Raw genomic sequence first — 17008 nt, 5'->3', positions numbered from 1 at the left:
CCTCTCTACTCACCATGCGGTGCAGAGTCTCTCTGTAGACTCCTGCCTGCTCCTCTCCATCACCTTCCCCCACTTTGTGGACAAACAGCATGGAGTGATAAACTGCCCCCCCTCCTTCCTTCTCCTGCCCCTCCCCCCTGTTTGGTAGCAGCATCACTGCAGCCCTCCTTTCTAGCACCATAGCCAGTGGTCTGTATGCTGTCCTGTACCACATCGCTAACCGGGCTGCAGTGGCCACCATGCTGGTGAGCCCGGCCACGCTCAGCAGGAGGCCACCAGCCAACAGGAAGACACAGAAACCCCCCACTGCTCCAGCCCGGCTCGCTGCCCCTCCCGTCCCCTCCAGCCTCCCGTGTCCCCCTTCCTCTGTCACCGCTGCCTGCGGGGCTGCTGGAGTCCCAGACGAGACTGTTGGGGGTGCAGTGAGGAGAGCCGCAGGGGGAGGACTCAGGAAAGGAGGTGTGGTCCAGAGAGGAGGAGCTGCAGCTGTTACGGTAGGACTCTGCAAAGCTGCAGTGGTCTGGTATGGGGAATCGGTGGTCTGGTTTGGGGAATCAGTGCTCTGGTTTGGGGAATCGGTGGTCTGGTTTGGAGAATCAGTGCTCTGGTTTGGAGAATCGGTGGTCTGGTATGGGGAATCGGTGGTCTGGTATGGGGAATCGGTGGTCTGCTTTGGAGAATCGGTGCTCTGGTTTGGAGAATCGGTGGTCTGGTATGGGGAATCGGTGGTCTGGTATGGGGAATCGGTGGTCTGGTATGGGGAATCGGTGGTCTGGTATGGGGAATCGGTGGTCTGCTTTGGAGAATCGGTGGTCTGGTTTGGAGAATCAGTGCTCTGGTTTGGAGAATCGGTGGTCTGGTTTGGAGAATCGGTGGTCTGGTTTGGGGAATCGGTGGTCTGGTATGGGGAATCGGTGGTCTGCTTTGGAGAATCGGTGCTCTGGTTTGGGGAATCGGTGGTCTGGTTTGGAGAATCGGTGGTCTGGTATGGGGAATCGGTGGTCTGGTATGGGGAATCGGTGGTCTGCTTTGGAGAATCGGTGGTCTGGTTTGGGGAATCGGTCGTCTGGTTTGGAGAATCGGTGGTCTGCTTTGGAGAATCGGTGGTCTGGTTTGGGGAATCGGTGGTCTGGTTTGGAGAATCGGTGGTCTGGTATGGGGAATCGGTGGTCTGGTATGGGGAATCGGTGGTCTGCTTTGGAGAATCGGTGGTCTGGTTTGGGGAATCGGTCGTCTGGTTTGGAGAATCGGTGGTCTGCTTTGGAGAATCGGTGGTCTGGTTTGGGGAATCGGTGGTCTGCTTTGGAGAATCGGTGCTCTGGTTTGGGGAATCGGTGGTCTGGTTTGGAGAATCGGTGGTCTGGTATGGGGAATCGGTGGTCTGGTATGGGGAATCGGTGGTCTGCTTTGGAGAATCGGTGGTCTGGTTTGGGGAATCGGTGGTCTGGTATGGGGAATCGGTGGTCTGGTTTGGAGAATCGGTGGTCTGCTTTGGAGAATCGGTGGTCTGGTTTGGGGAATCGGTGGTCTGGTATGGGGAATCGGTGGTCTGCTTTGGAGAATCGGTGGTCTGGTTTGGAGAATCAGTGCTCTGGTTTGGAGAATCGGTGGTCTGCTTTGGAGAATTGGTGGTCTGGGTCAAAGGCCCTGTGGACTGGTGTGGAGAATGACTGCTTCTTGTCTGATCAAAATCTCCAGAAGGACCTGGCCCTGGTTCACACAGGTCACTTTTTTCCAGATTCACAACAGAAGATCCCTTGAGTGACAATGGAGACTCACAGATCTGAGGAAACGCCACAAAAAAAAAGACTTAAAAACCAACATGGAGTATCTAAAGACCCAATCTCCCTAAGACCTGAACTGTTGGAGACTTGTTCCTTCAGGGATGTGAGCGTGGCAGTATGGCAGCCGAACCTCAACATCTACAGCTGAAACCTCGTCAACTGTATAAATACACTGAGACATACAATTCCTGAAACCACTTCAGCGATTACCAAAATAGATTACCTACATGATGATCTTTACCGTCATGAAGACTAGAGGTCGACCGATTTATCGGGCTGATATTTGGACATTTTTCTCCATCGGCCATCGGCCGTATTTTCTTTTAAAAAGCCGATTTTTCATCCGTTGTATAAAATGACGCAATTTTTGATCAGGCACATGTGCAGGCAGCTAAAGCTGCCCCTCAAGAAAGGACCCCTGTGGCACGCTGCTGCATTTAGTTACGTAGGAGCGGAGTGTGCTCGGTGGAATCCAGGCTGTGGAAAAAGCTGCTCCTGTTGCATCTGCAGTGAAGAATGGATTTGTTGAACATTTCAACGTTTTTGCGGCTCTGTGGCTCCAGTCTGCAGCTTATCAGTGTTTACTGCAGAGAAAAGTTTGGCCGGGGAGCGCGCCGTGCTGCAGTGCTAACGCTGCTAACGTTGCTAACGCTGCTAATGTTGCTAACACTGTAACACTGCCAGTGTTCGACTGTCGGAGAGTTTTTTTTCTTCTTTTCCTCCGTTGTCCTGGAGCTGCACAATGTAGCGCAGGCAGGGCGCCCGGACTGAACAGGTCTGGCGGAAACCCTGCATGTTGTTAACCTCAAATGCTACTGTGTGATAAGTTTTAGCAGTAAGAGATTAGCTGGTCTGAGCTGACTCTACTTGTGCGTGTTCAACCGTGTTGGTGAAAACACACCACTACTGTAGTTAACAGCAGAACAAAGTTAATAGGAGGAAATGGCGAAGGTAAAATAGGAAATAATCAATCATGGGGCTTTTTCTGAAGCATGTATCAGCCACCCGCAAATTCCTCCACATAACGCATGACCGGAGTTCTGTTTTTATTTGTATGTATGGCTTTTTTTTACAGCCTTGTTTCTGACTACTTTTGTTCAAATTATATTAAAGTTTAAATTTCTTTTTTGACACTTTAAGAAGAGTGTGAATGTTTACTACTGCTTGTTACATTGTGTGTTTACTCAGACAAAATATTTCATTGTTTTGAAAGCTGAATAAATGTTCAAAGGACTGGACACCACTTGTTGTAATAGATTTCTTTTAGTTGCTCAAAAATTGCTGTGTTTCACAAATGTGATAAACATACAAATATACATATGTATATATACATATATATATATATATATATATATATATATATATATATATGTATATATATATATATATATATATATATGTGTATATCAGTGGTGGGCCATCAGGGCCTGCAAAGCCTTCTCTGCTGGCCTAAAAATTATCTGAATTACAGACTGATGTAAATTATATTTTGTCCATAAATAATTAATAAATGATTCCAAACGGTATGTTCCAGTTCCTTTCATAGTTTCCCGTGGTCGCGCTGCTTCCAGACATGTTTTTTTCATATTAAATCATTTAACCAATCAGATTTCAGGCATCATCTGTTGCTAGGGTCAAAGAAATCTGCCCGAGGCCTTCACTGTCCGTTCCTGATGGCGCAGTGAAGTAAAGTGAAGCGTCAATCAGACAGTTGCTTCAACCAATCAGATTTCGAGTTGGCGACTCAGCGCCTTCTAGCTTCTAGCAACAGCAGATCCAGGCCCTCTGATTTACATTCACCAAGAGATACAGTAGGGGGCGCTATGCACCTAAGTTGTTGGTCGCCTACCTCAATTATTCCAAAGAAGAAGAAGAAGAAGAAGAAGAAGAAGACCTGAAGAGAAATAAAACTTATGCCAGAAATCCCACAGGGCAGCTGGACTTTCAGCTCTCGCTTTATGGAACTGAAACTCACGGATAATCTATATGACAGAGCAGTTGAACTCTGTTTGAGGAAGGAAAGGAGGATGGATTTTGTTTTCAAATAATCAGGATTTTGGTGAGTAAAATGTTCCTCTTTTCCTAAATAATATTGCTGTTTTAATAAGTTGTTGATGCTCATTGTATGCGCACAGATGTAGTAGGAGACTTGTGCACTTCAGCAAAGACATTTATTCTGGCTGCACAAGTATCTATCTGCTGTGCAGCAACTCTTTATGTGCATATCTGCATAATAAGAATTTTTTTTGTAGACAAAATAGTTATTGAGAGGTGGATTGGTTCAGGCGGATCTGTTCTGAAGGCCTTAGTGTGAAATGCACGGTCCTCCACTGATATATATATATATATATATATATATATATATATATATATATATATATATATATATATATATATATATATATATGTAAAAAATCGGCCTAAATATCAAATTGGAAAAATCGGCTATGCATATCGCACCGGCTGCCCAAATTTGGAAAACATCACCATCGGCCCCCAAAAAACCTATATCGGTCGACCTCTAATGAAGACCTTTACCGACATGATGGTCTTTGTCTACATGAACATTTTTATCTACATGATAATCTTTATCTACATGATAATCTTTTCCTACATGAAGACCTTTATCGATCTGATGATCTTAACCAACAAGATGATCTTTATCTATATGAAGAGCTTCATCTGCATGAACATTTTTACCTACGTGATGATCTTTACCTACATGGAGACTTTACCTAAATGAAGACCTTTCCCAACAGGATGATCTTTACTGACGTGACCATTGTTGTGTTACTTACCACACTTTCAGCATTGCCGCTGATTATTATTGTGTTGTTGTGTTACTTACCACGCTCTCGGGGTCACTGCTGATGACTGTCCCATCGCGGACATACACACTGAAACCGTTTTCTTGGAGGAACTGGTACAAGTACCCCAGAGAACAGGAACATTCCCAGGGATTGGCTGACAGGATGATGTAGGGGATGTCTTCCTTCTCGCTGAACCAACCATCAGGCATCACCCGGATCTGAAAGTACACAATCAGTCACACACACCCGTCTCCTGCCGGCAGCATCAAGTGAGTCCTACCTGATTGTTTTCCAGGAAGAGATTTTCTATGGCAGCAAGTGGATGGAGCATGAGGGGAGGAAGCACTGCGATCCGATTGGATGTCAGGTCCAGGGTCTGTGAAACAGAAGCCGTCTGAGAAGCTGGGTGTGCAGCAGTTTGGCTGTGCTCTCACTCTCTCTGTGACCTCTGACCTCCAGCCGGCTCAGTCCGGAGAAGCTGCCGTCACTCAGTGCAGAAATCGCATTCTTGGGCAGGTGGAGTTCGGTGAGCGCGGGGCAGGCGGAGAAGGAACCGTCGGGTAGGCCGGTGAGGCGGTTCGATCCCAGGCGAAGTACGCTGAGGGTCGGCAGCAGAGCACCGGGGGACAGAGGGACCTCCGGGATCTGTGGGCCAGAAGAGGGATCGGGACATGGCGTGGTCTGATGGAGTCCGAGCAGAGGCAGAGGCAGGCTCACCTGGTTTCCCGTCAGGTCCACCTCATGGAGCTCTGGAAACACCTGGAAGGAGGACCAGGAGAGACCAGAAAACAAGTTGTCTGGGAACAGCAGAACCTGAAAGCATACATGGCAGAGTGAGTGGGAGAGCAGGTTGTGCTCTGGGGATGTGGTTTGGTTTGGTGCTCAGCTTGTCCACAGATCAGACGAGACAAACATCATCAGTCCAACATAGACCCAGTTCATCCTGGATCAGACTGATTACCATGAACCATCCAGACCCCGGGATGCTCAGGAGGACATTCAAGGCCATTGAAGTCCTCAGGAAGAGGTTCCAGACCCCTGAGGTCCTCAAGAGGGTGTTCTAGACACCAAAAATCTTAAGGAGGACATCCCAGGACCCTGGGGTCCTCAGGAGGGTGTTCAAGACCCCTGACGTTGCCCCTAATTGTTGAGTTGATTCAGAAACTCAATCTGTCAGTCCTTTCCTCTCTTTATCCCCTCACCTCAACCGGAATAGTGAAAGCCACCACCTCTGAGCCTGGTTCTGCAGGGTTCTCCTCCTCTGAGCCTGGTTCTGCAGGGTTCTCCTCCTCTGAGTCTTCTCTGAGGAACCAGGCTCAGAGGAGGAGAACCCTGCAGAACCAGGCTCAGAGGAGGAGAACCCTGCAGAACCAGGCTCAGAGGAGGAGAACCCTGCAGAACCAGGCTCAGAGGAGAACCCTGCAGAACCAGGCTCAGAGGAGAACCCTGCAGAACCAGGCTCAGAGGAGGAGAACCCTGCAGAACCAGGCTCAGAGGAGGAGAACCCTGCAGAACCAGGGTCAGAGGAGGAGAACCCTGCAGAACCAGGCTCAGAGGAGAACCCTGCAGAACCAGGCTCAGAGGTGGAGAACCCTGCAGAACCAGGCTCAGAGGAGGAGAACCTGCAGAACCAGGCTCAGAGGAGGAGAACCCTGCAGAACCAGGCTCAGAGGAGGAGAACCTGCAGAACCAGGCTCAGAGGAGGAGAACCCTGCAGAACCAGGCTCAGAGGAGGAGAACCCTGCAGAACCAGGCTCAGAGGAGGAGAACCCTGCAGAACCAGGCTCAGAGGAGAACCCTGCAGAACCAGGCTCAGAGGAGGAGAACCCTGCAGAACCAGGCTCAGAGGAGGAGAACCCTGCAGAACCAGGCTCAGAGGAGGAGAACCCTGCAGAACCAGGCTCAGAGGAGAACCCTGCAGAACCAGGCTCAGAGGAGGAGAACCCTGCAGAACCAGGCTCAGAGGAGAACCCTGCAGAACCAGGCTCAGAGGGGGAGAACCCTGCAGAACCAGGCTCAGAGGAGGAGAACCCTGCAGAACTAGGCTCAGAGGAGGAGAACCCTGCAGAACCAGGGTCAGAGGAGGAGAACCCTGCAGAACCAGGCTCAGAGGAAGAGATCCTGGAGAACCAGGCTCACAGGAGGAGAACCCTGCAGAACACTGAATGGTGCTGGAAAAAAAAGCTTATTTTGCTGTCTTGGCTTACCTGGATCACAGGTTCAATTCCCAGTGGGATGCCGGAAAAGCCGCCCGCAGTGCAGTTCATACTCGGTCGATGGTCCTTGTCCCTGTTGCTACGGCAACCAGGAACCAGGTCTGCTCCAGTAACGTGAAGCAAGAAGCAAGGAAGAGCAAGAAGGAGAGAAGCACTCATGCTGACCTGGGAGAGGACTCGAGTCTGCTGAGTGAGAGTGTGAGTGAGTGTGTCTGTGTGAGTGTGTGTGTGAGTGAGTGCGAGTGAGTGAATGTGAGTGTGTTTGAGTGTGTGAGACAGAGATAAAGGGCTTCTGACTGATGGCTTCCTGTCTGGAACCACACTGACCGTATTTGGACATTTGGCCTTTCACATGACAGGAAGAAACATCAAGTCAACATGAGACTGAAGCGACAGGTTTTCACTTTTTCTGCTTCTGTCTGAGCTTCACAGTCAATGTCTCCGTTTCCAAAATGATGGCTGAATACAGAAGTGCTGAAACACTGCAGTCATCTCATTTTGCCTTCAGCTGAGGAAGGTGTTGGTGCGTCACATGATCAGTTGAAAGTTGTGCATCATTCATAGCACCCAGAGTCATCTGGACAGGGGATCAAGTCAGTCCAACCGCACCCGGAGACCACGAGCACCTGGAGCGGAGCAAGAGAAAAAACACACAGCATGGGCTGGACGTCAGTGTGAGGACAGGAGAAGGAAGTCTGAACACAAGTCTGAAGAAAACACCCTCAGCAATCCATTTCAAACAGAACCCAGCAGGGACTTCCTGTTGAGATGTAGGAGCCTGATGTGAGCTGGAGGGCTCCCGGTTCCAGACTCTCTGTAAACTCTACTGTCTCAGCCAGCTCCGACAACGAAAGCTCCAGTGAGCTTCACTGTAGGGATTTACCCACAAAATAACATTCAAACTCTGGCAACACGAGCAGCACGTAAGATAGCTTCATTCTCAGCTAGCTTCATTCTCAGCTAGCTTCATTCTGAGCTATCTTCAGTCCGAGCTAGCGTCATTCTCAGCTAGCTTCAGTCCGAGCTAGCTTCATTCTCAGCGAGCTTCATTCTGAGCTATCTTCACTCTGAGCTATCTTCAGTCCGAGCTAGCTTCATTCTCAGCTAGCTTCATTCTCAGCTATCTTCATTCTGAGCTATCTTCAGTCCGAGCTAGCTTCATTCTCAGCTAGCTTCATTCTGAGCTATCTTCACTCTGAGCTATCTTCAGTCCGAGCTAGCTTCATTCTCAGCTAGCTTCAGTCTGAGCTAGCTTCATTCTCAGCTATCTTCATTCTCAGCTATCTTCATTCTGAGCTATCTTCAGTCCGAGCTAGCTTCATTCTCAGCTAGCTTCATTCTGAGCTATCTTCACTCTGAGCTATCTTCAGTCCGAGCTAGCTTCATTCTCAGCTAGCTTCAGTCTGAGCTACCTTCATTCTCAGCTATCTTCATTCTGAGCTATCTTCAGTCCGAGCTAGCTTCATTCTCAGCTATCTTCATTCTGAGCTATCTTCAGTCCGAGCTAGCTTCATTCTCAGCTAGCTTCATTCTCAGCTAGCTTCATTCTAAGCTATCTTCACTCTGAGCTATCTTCAGTCCGAGCTAGCTTCATTCTCAGCTAGCTTCAGTCTGAGCTAGCTTCATTCTCAGCTAGCTTCATTCTGAGCTATCTTCATTCTGAGCTATCTTCAGTCCGAGCTAGCTTCATTCTCAGCTATCTTCATTCTGAGCTATCTTCAGTCCGAGCTAGCTTCATTCTCAGCTAGCTTCATTCTCAGCTAGCTTCATTCTCAGCTAGCTTCATTCTGAGCTATCTTCATTCTGAGCTATCTTCAGTCCGAGCTAGCTTCATTCTCAGCGAGCTTCATTCTGAGCTATCTTCAGTCCGAGCTAGCTTCATTCTCAGCTAGCTTCACTCTCAGCTAGCTTCACTCTGAGCTATCTTCAGTCCGAGCTAGCTTCATTCACAGCCAGCTTCATTCTGAGCTATCTTCATTCTGAGCTATCTTCATTCTCAGCTAGCTTCATTCTGAGCTATCTTCACTCTGAGCTATCTTCAGTCCGAGCTAACTTCATTCTCAGCTAGCTTCAGTCTGAGCTAGCTTCATTCTCAGCTAGCTTCATTCTGAGCTATCTTCACTCTGAGCTATCTTCAGTCCGAGCTAGCTTCATTCTCAGCTAGCTTCAGTCTGAGCTAGCTTCATTCTCAGCTAGCTTCATTCTCAGCTAGCTTCATTCTGAGCTATCTTCATTCTGAGCTATCTTCAGTCCGAGCTAGCTTCATTCTCGGCTAGCTTCATTCTGAGCTATCTTCAGTCCGAGCTAGCTTCATTATCAGCTAGCTTCATTCTCAGCTAGCTTCACTCTGAGCTATCTTCAGTCCGAGCTAGCTTCATTCTCAGCCAGCTTCATTCTGAGCTATCTTCATTCTGAGCTATCTTCAGTCTCAGCTAGCTTCAGTCTGAGCTAGTTTCATTCTCAGCTAGCTTCATTCTGAGCTATCTTCATTCTGAGCTATCTTCAGTCCGAGCTAGCTTCATTATCAGCTAGCTTCATTCTGAGCTATCTTCACTCTGAGCTATCTTCAGTCCGAGCTAACTTCATTCTCAGCTAGCTTCAGTCTGAGCTAGCTTCATTCTCAGCTAGCTTCATTCTGAGCTATCTTCATTCTGAGCTATCTTCAGTCCGAGCTATCTTCACTCTGAGCTATCTTCAGTCCGAGCTAGCTTCATTCTCAGCTAGCTTCAGTCCGAGCTAGCTTCATTCTCAGCTAGCTTCAGTCTGAGCTAGCTTCAGTCTGAGCTAGCGTCATTCTCAGCTAGCTTCATTCTGAGCTATCTTCACTCTGAGCTATCTTCAGTCCGAGCTAGCTTCATTCTCAGCTAGCTTCAGTCTGAGCTAGCTTCATTCTCAGCTAGCTTCATTCTGAGCTATCTTCATTCTGAGCTATCTTCAGTCCGAGCTATCTTCACTCTGAGCTATCTTCAGTCCGAGCTAGCTTCATTCTCAGCCAGCTTCATTCTGAGCTATCTTCATTCTGAGCTATCTTCAGTCTCAGCTAGCTTCAGTCTGAGCTAGTTTCATTCTCAGCTAGCTTCATTCTGAGCTATCTTCATTCTGAGCTATCTTCAGTCCGAGCTAGCTTCATTATCAGCTAGCTTCATTCTGAGCTATCTTCACTCTGAGCTATCTTCAGTCCGAGCTAGCTTCATTCTCAGCTAGCTTCAGTCTGAGCTAGCTTCATTCTCAGCTAGCTTCATTCTGAGCTATCTTCATTCTGAGCTATCTTCAGTCCGAGCTATCTTCACTCTGAGCTATCTTCAGTCCGAGCTAGCTTCATTCTCAGCTAGCTTCAGTCCGAGCTAGCTTCATTCTCAGCTAGCTTCAGTCTGAGCTAGCTTCAGTCTGAGCTAGCGTCATTCTCAGCTAGCTTCATTCTGAGCTATCTTCACTCTGAGCTATCTTCAGTCCGAGCTAGCTTCATTCTCAGCTAGCTTCAGTCTGAGCTAGCTTCATTCTCAGCTAGCTTCATTCTGAGCTATCTTCATTCTGAGCTATCTTCAGTCCGAGCTATCTTCACTCTGAGCTATCTTCAGTCCGAGCTAGCTTCATTCTCAGCCAGCTTCATTCTGAGCTATCTTCATTCTGAGCTATCTTCAGTCTCAGCTAGCTTCAGTCTGAGCTAGTTTCATTCTCAGCTAGCTTCATTCTGAGCTATCTTCATTCTGAGCTATCTTCAGTCCGAGCTAGCTTCATTATCAGCTAGCTTCATTCTGAGCTATCTTCACTCTGAGCTATCTTCAGTCCGAGCTAGCTTCATTCTCAGCTAGCTTCAGTCTGAGCTAGCTTCATTCTCAGCTAGCTTCATTCTGAGCTATCTTCATTCTGAGCTATCTTCAGTCCGAGCTATCTTCACTCTGAGCTATCTTCAGTCCGAGCTAGCTTCATTCTCAGCTAGCTTCAGTCCGAGCTAGCTTCATTCTCAGCTAGCTTCAGTCTGAGCTAGCTTCAGTCTGAGCTAGCGTCATTCTCAGCTAGCTTCATTCTGAGCTATCTTCACTCTGAGCTATCTTCAGTCCGAGCTAGCTTCATTCTCAGCTAGCTTCAGTCTGAGCTAGCTTCATTCTCAGCTAGCTTCATTCTGAGCTATCTTCATTCTGAGCTATCTTCAGTCCGAGCTATCTTCACTCTGAGCTATCTTCAGTCCGAGCTAGCTTCATTCTCAGCCAGCTTCATTCTGAGCTATCTTCATTCTGAACTATCTTCAGTCCGAGCTAGCTTCATTCTCAGCTAGCTTCATTCTCAGCTAGCTTCAGTCTCAGCTGGCTTCAGTCTAGCTTCAGTCTCAGCTGGCTTCATTCCGAGCTAGCTTCAATCTCAGCTAGCTTCGATCTCAGCTAGCTTCAGTCCGAGCTAGCTTCAATCTCAGCTAGCTTCGATCTCACCTAGCTTCAGTCCGAGCTAGCTTCAGTCTAAGCTAGCTTCAGTCTAGCTTCAGTCTCAGCTAGCTTCAGTCTAAGCTAGCTTCAGTCTCAGCTAGCTTCAGTCTAAGCTAGCTTCAGTCTAAGCTAGCTTCAGTCTAAGCTAGCTTCAGTCTCAGCTAGCTTCAGTCTAAGCTAGCTTCAGTCCGAGCTAGCTTCATTCTCAGCTAGCTTCATTCTCAGCTAGCTTCGATCTCAGCTAGCTTCATTCTCAGCTAGCTTCAGTCTAAGCTGGCTTCAGTCTAGCTTCAGTCTCAGCTAGCTTCGATCTCACCTAGCTTCAGTCCGAGCTAGCTTCAGTCTAAGCTAGCTTCAGTCTAGCTTCAGTCTCAGCTAGCTTCAGTCTAAGCTAGCTTCAGTCTCAGCTAGCTTCAGTCTAAGCTAGCTTCAGTCTCAGCTAGCTTCAGTCTAAGCTGGCTTCAGTCTAAGCTAGCTTCAGTCCGAGCTGGCTTCATTCTCAGCTAGCTTCATTCTCAGCTAGCTTCGATCTCAGCTAGCTTCAGTCCGAGCTAGCTTCATTCTCAGCTAGCTTCATTCTCAGCTAGCTTCAGTCCGAGCTAGCTTCAGTCTAAGCTAGCTTCAGTCTAGCTTCAGTCTAAGCTGGCTTCAGTCTAGCTTCAGTCTCAGCTAGCTTCAGTCCGAGCTAGCTTCAGTGTAAGCTAGCTTCAGTCTAGCTTCAGTCTCAGCTAGCTTCAGTCTAAGCTAGCTTCAGTCCGAGCTAGCTTCAGTCTCAGCTAGCTTCAGTCTAAGCTAGCTTCAGTCTCAGCTAGCTTCAGTCTAAGCTAGCTTCATTCTCACCTAGCTTCATTCTGAGCTATCTTCATTCTGAGCTATCTTCAGTCCGAGCTGGCTTCATTCTCAGCTAGCTTCATTCTCAGCTAGCTTCATTCTGAGCTATCTTCAGTCCGAGCTAGCTTCATTCTCAGCTAGCTTCATTCTCAGCTATCTTCACTCTGAGCTATCTTCAGTCCGAGCTAGCTTCATTCTCAGCTAGCTTCAGTCTGAGCTAGCTTCAGTCCGAGCTAGCTTCAGTCCGAGCTAGCTTCAGTCTCAGCTAGCTTCAGTCCGAGCTAGCTTCAATTTCAGCTAGCTTCGATCTCAGCTAGCCTCAGTCCGAGCTAGCTTCAGTCTAAGCTAGCTTCAGTCTAGCTTCAGTCTCAGCTAGCTTCAGTCTAGCTTCAGTCTAAGCTAGCTTCAGTCTAGCTTCAGTCTCAGCTAGCTTCAGTCTAAGCTAGCTTCAGTCTCAGCTAGCTTCAGTCCGAGCTAGCTTCAATCTCAGCTAGCTTCGATCTCAGCTAGCTTCAGTCCGAGCTAGCTTCAATCTCAGCTAGCTTCAGTCTAAGCTAGCTTCAGTCCGAGCTAGCTTCAGTCTAAGCTAGCTTCAGTCTAGCTTCAGTCTTAGCTAGCTTCAGTCTAAGCTAGCTTCAGTCTCAGCTGGCTTCAGTCTAGCTTCAGTCTCAGCTAGCTTCGATCTCAGCTAGCTTCAGTCTCAGCTGGCTTCAGTCTGGCTTCAGTCTCAGCTAGCTTCGATCTCAGCTAGCTTCAGTCCGAGCTAGCTTCAGTGTAAGATGGCTTCAGTCTCAGCTAGCTTCAGTCTCAGCTAGCTTCAGTCTCAGCTAGCTTCAGTCTCAGCTAGCTTCAGTCTAAGCTAGCTTCATTCTCAGCTAGCTTCATTCTCAGCTAGCTTCAGTCTGAGCTAGCTTCAGTCCGAGCTAGCTTCAGTCTCAGCTAGCTTCAGTCCGAGCTAGCTTCAATCTCAGCTAGCTTCGATCTCAGCTAGCTTCAGTCCGAGCTAGCTTCATTCTCAGCTAGCTTCGATCTCAGCTAGCTTCAGTCCGAGCTAGCTTCAGTCTAAGCTAGCTTCAGTCTCGCTTCAGTCTCAGCTAGCTTCAGTCTAGCTTCAGTCTAAGCTAGCTTCAGTCTAGCTTCAGTCTCAGCTAGCTTCAGTCTCAGCTAGCTTCAGTCTCAGCTAGCTTCAGTCCGAGCTAACTTCAATCTCAGCTAGCTTCGATCTCAGCTAGCTTAAGTCCAAGCTAGCTTCAGTCTCAGCTAGCTTCAGTCCGAGCTAGCTTCAATTTCAGCTAGCTTCGATCTCAGCTAGCCTCAGTCCGAGCTAGCTTCAGTCTAAGCTAGCTTCAGTCTAGCTTCAGTCTCAGCTAGCTTCAGTCTAAGCTAGCTTCAGTCTCAGCTAGCTTCAGTCCGAGCTAGCTTCAATCTCAGCTAGCTTCAGTCTAAGCTAGCTTCAGTCCGAGCTAGCTTCAGTCTAAGCTAGCTTCAGTCTAGCTTCAGTCTTAGCTAGCTTCAGTCTAAGCTAGCTTCAGTCTCAGCTGGCTTCAATCTAGCTTCAGTCTCAGCTAGCTTCGATCTCAGCTAGCTTCAGTCCGAGCTAGCTTCAGTGTAAGATGGCTTCAGTCTCAGCTAGCTTCAGTCTCAGCTAGCTTCAGTCTAAGCTAGCTTCAGTCTCAGCTAGCTTCAGTCTAAGCTAGCTTCATTCTCAGCTAGCTTCATTCTCAGCTAGCTTCAGTCTGAGCTATCTTCAGTCCGAGCTAGCTTCAGTCTCAGCTAGCTTCAGTCCGAGCTAGCTTCAATCTCAGCTAGCTTCGATCTCAGCTAGCTTCAGTCCGAGCTAGCTTCATTCTCAGCTAGCTTCGATCTCAGCTAGCTTCAGTCCGAGCTAGCTTCATTCTCAGCTAGCTTCGATCTCAGCTAGCTTCAGTCCGAGCTAGCTTCAGTCTAAGCTAGCTTCAGTCTTGCTTCAGTCTCAGCTAGCTTCAGTCTAGCTTCAGTCTAAGCTAGCTTCAGTCTAGCTTCAGTCTCAGCTAGCTTCAGTCTCAGCTAGCTTCAGTCTCAGCTAGCTTCAGTCCGAGCTAACTTCAATCTCAGCTAGCTTCGATCTCAGCTAGCTTCAGTCCGAGCTAGCTTCAATCTCAGCTAGCTTCGATCTCAGCTAGCTTCAGTCCGAGCTAGCTTCAGTCTAAGCTAGCTTCAGTCTAGCTTCAGTCTCAGCTAGCTTCAGTCTCAGTTAGCTTCAGTCTAAGCTAGCTTCAGTCTCAGCTAGCTTCAGTCTAAGCTAGCTTCAGTCTCAGCTAGCTCCAGTCTAAGCTAGCTTCAGTCCGAGCTGGAGTCTCAGGTAGTGACAGACCGTTCGCTCTGAGGAACCCACTGCCTTGGTTTTCCATCACTGTCGAGACACTCACCCCAGAGTTCCAACAGCAGAGGACATTTCTTCTTTCATTGAAGAGTTTACTCCAGAACCACTGAGAGAACCCTGGAGTCACTTTAGACCAGGACCAGAACCACTGAAAGAACCCTGGAGTCACTTTAGACCAGGACCAGAACCACTGAGAGAACCCTGGAGTCACTTTAGACCAGGACCAGAACCACTGAAAGAAGCCTGGAGTCACTTTAGACCAGGACCAGAACCACTGAGAGAACCCTGGAGTCACTTTAGACCAGGACCAGAACCACTTAGAGAACCCTGGAGTCACTTTAGACCAGGACCAGAACCACTTAGAGAACCCTGGAGTCACTTTAGTCCGGGGCCAGACCACTGAGAGGCAGTGTTGGGCAAGTTAATTCAAAAAAGTAATTAGTTAGAATTACAAATTACTTCTCCCAAAAAGTAATTGAGTTAGTAACTCAGTTACCTCATTAAAAAAGTAACTACTTACTCAGCAAAGTAACTGATGTTATTTTTCATGTTCTATATGTTACTACATTCTATAACATCTATAACATCTGGATGAGAGGTGGGAGGAATGGCAGGCTGACGAAGAGAGCCCACAACCAGCATCCATCCAGAACCGAGACATTTCCCTGGTGAGTTTATTTTAACACAGGACATGCCACTACAGGCTGACAGGACTGTTTTTGACACTTTGCTTGGAAAGATATTGGAAAGATATTTTCAATAGAAGTTATTTTACTGTGGAGGTTGGCGAAATGCAGCAGTCGGTGTGTGAAGACCACCTTTATTTGGTAATCATCCACACACACAACACACTGACACTTCCTTCACACTTCCTTTTTAACCCCCACCGCCAGAGCACCACACCTCCCCACATCACCAAGCCCCGCTGTGAGAGTATCCTAACCCACAGACACCACACAGCGCCCCCAAAAACATTCAGAAGGGAGCTAGCTCCCCAAGAAAGAATAAGAAGTGAAAAAGTGCCATCAAGAATCAATCAATCAATCAATTTATTTTTGTACAGCCCAGTATCACAACAACAGCTGCCTCAGAGGCTTCAAGATGTTACATTGGTTGGTAAAAATAAAAACAGTGAATAAGCATAATGGTAATACGTCAGATTCACAGTAACGAGACAGAACGAAGCAACCACCGCCTTAGACCCTCACATCCGGCAAGAACAAACTCCAGAAACCCAGTGGGAGAAGAAGAGATCTTAGGGAGAACCACAGTATGGAGGGATCCCTCTCCCAGGGACGGACAGCTTTGGCAACAGTTAGCATGAGACAATAAGAAGTAAAGCCTAGGACTATGTTGAGGACAGTCCGTTGGACGGTCCAACACAAGAACCACGGATCCCAGAAGTAGAACCGAAGCCAGTCCGTGGGCAGCACCGACAGGAGTGTCCTCCCGGTCCGGACGGAGCTTGTTCGTAGGCCTTCGTAATAGTGGAGTCAGCAACTGAAACTGGAGAAGACTCCCCCTCGAAGGGGGGGACAGCAGGGGAAAAGCAATGAACGGACTAAAGGGAAGAACATTCAGACATTAGAGGACAGGGCTCAGTGCACCGTACTTCCCACAGCATTCTAGCTCCTGGGGCAGCTTTTAATAATGATGGTTTGTAACAATTCGCCCGTTGTTTCCAGGACGATCTTGCCACACGCATGAAGAGGTCACGGGCGGAAAATGACAACCAGCAGGGGTGATTAACCAGGAACGACAGACTCAGGATTGACAACAAAAAACACATTTATTCCAGGAGAGAGGAAAAGAAAACCCCAACAACTGAACACAAGCAACCCGCCGCTCGGGCGCTCCGACCAATAAACTTTAACCACAAATGCCGCACCTCGTGGGAAGCCCCAAAAAACCACAAAATCTCCCCCCCCCTTCCCCAATGTTCCCCCAAGTTTGAGGAGCACGTCCCTGCACGGGGACGGACTGAGATGCCGGCTGGCCAAAACTACTCACGCCCCTGCCCAAATCCTCAGTCCTCTCGCCCCCAACACTCCTCCTTTCCAGCCCGGCGGCTCCGTGGCAAACAGCCTGTAAATCCAGAGGGTCCACAATACTCCCGGAATTATAATCCCACTGGTGCAGATCCGTCCTGGCCAGCGCTCCACGGCCTCGTGCCTCCGGACTGTCAGTTCCAAGTTGGCGTGTGACGTCACTTCCCTCCTCCAGCAGGTGCGCTGCCCTCCTAAATAAACAACCCCGCCCAGATACCAGTGACAGGTGAAAATGTTCTCCCCCGATTAAATATCCCCAGTGAACCAAGTTCACACTCAGCTGTCAGCTCAGGAAAAAAAACATTTAATCCCCCCTGCTGGGTGAAACGGGAAAGACCTACCCGGTCGTTACAGGTTTAGAATCCCTAGCTGACCTGATCATAGGCTGCATCGAAGAGAAACGTCTTGAGCCTCACCTTAAATGTGGAGACTGTGTCTGCCTCTTTGACACCACTTGGAAGCTGGTTCCATAAAAACGGTGCCTGATAGCTAAAGGCTCTTCCACCTAGTGTCCATTTAGAGACTCTAGGAGTCAC

Source organism: Salarias fasciatus, unplaced genomic scaffold (assembly GCF_902148845.1).
Source record: "Salarias fasciatus unplaced genomic scaffold, fSalaFa1.1, whole genome shotgun sequence".
In the NCBI taxonomy this organism is placed as follows: Eukaryota; Metazoa; Chordata; class Actinopteri; order Blenniiformes; family Blenniidae; genus Salarias; species Salarias fasciatus.
Note: the sequence above shows the minus strand (reverse complement) of the source record.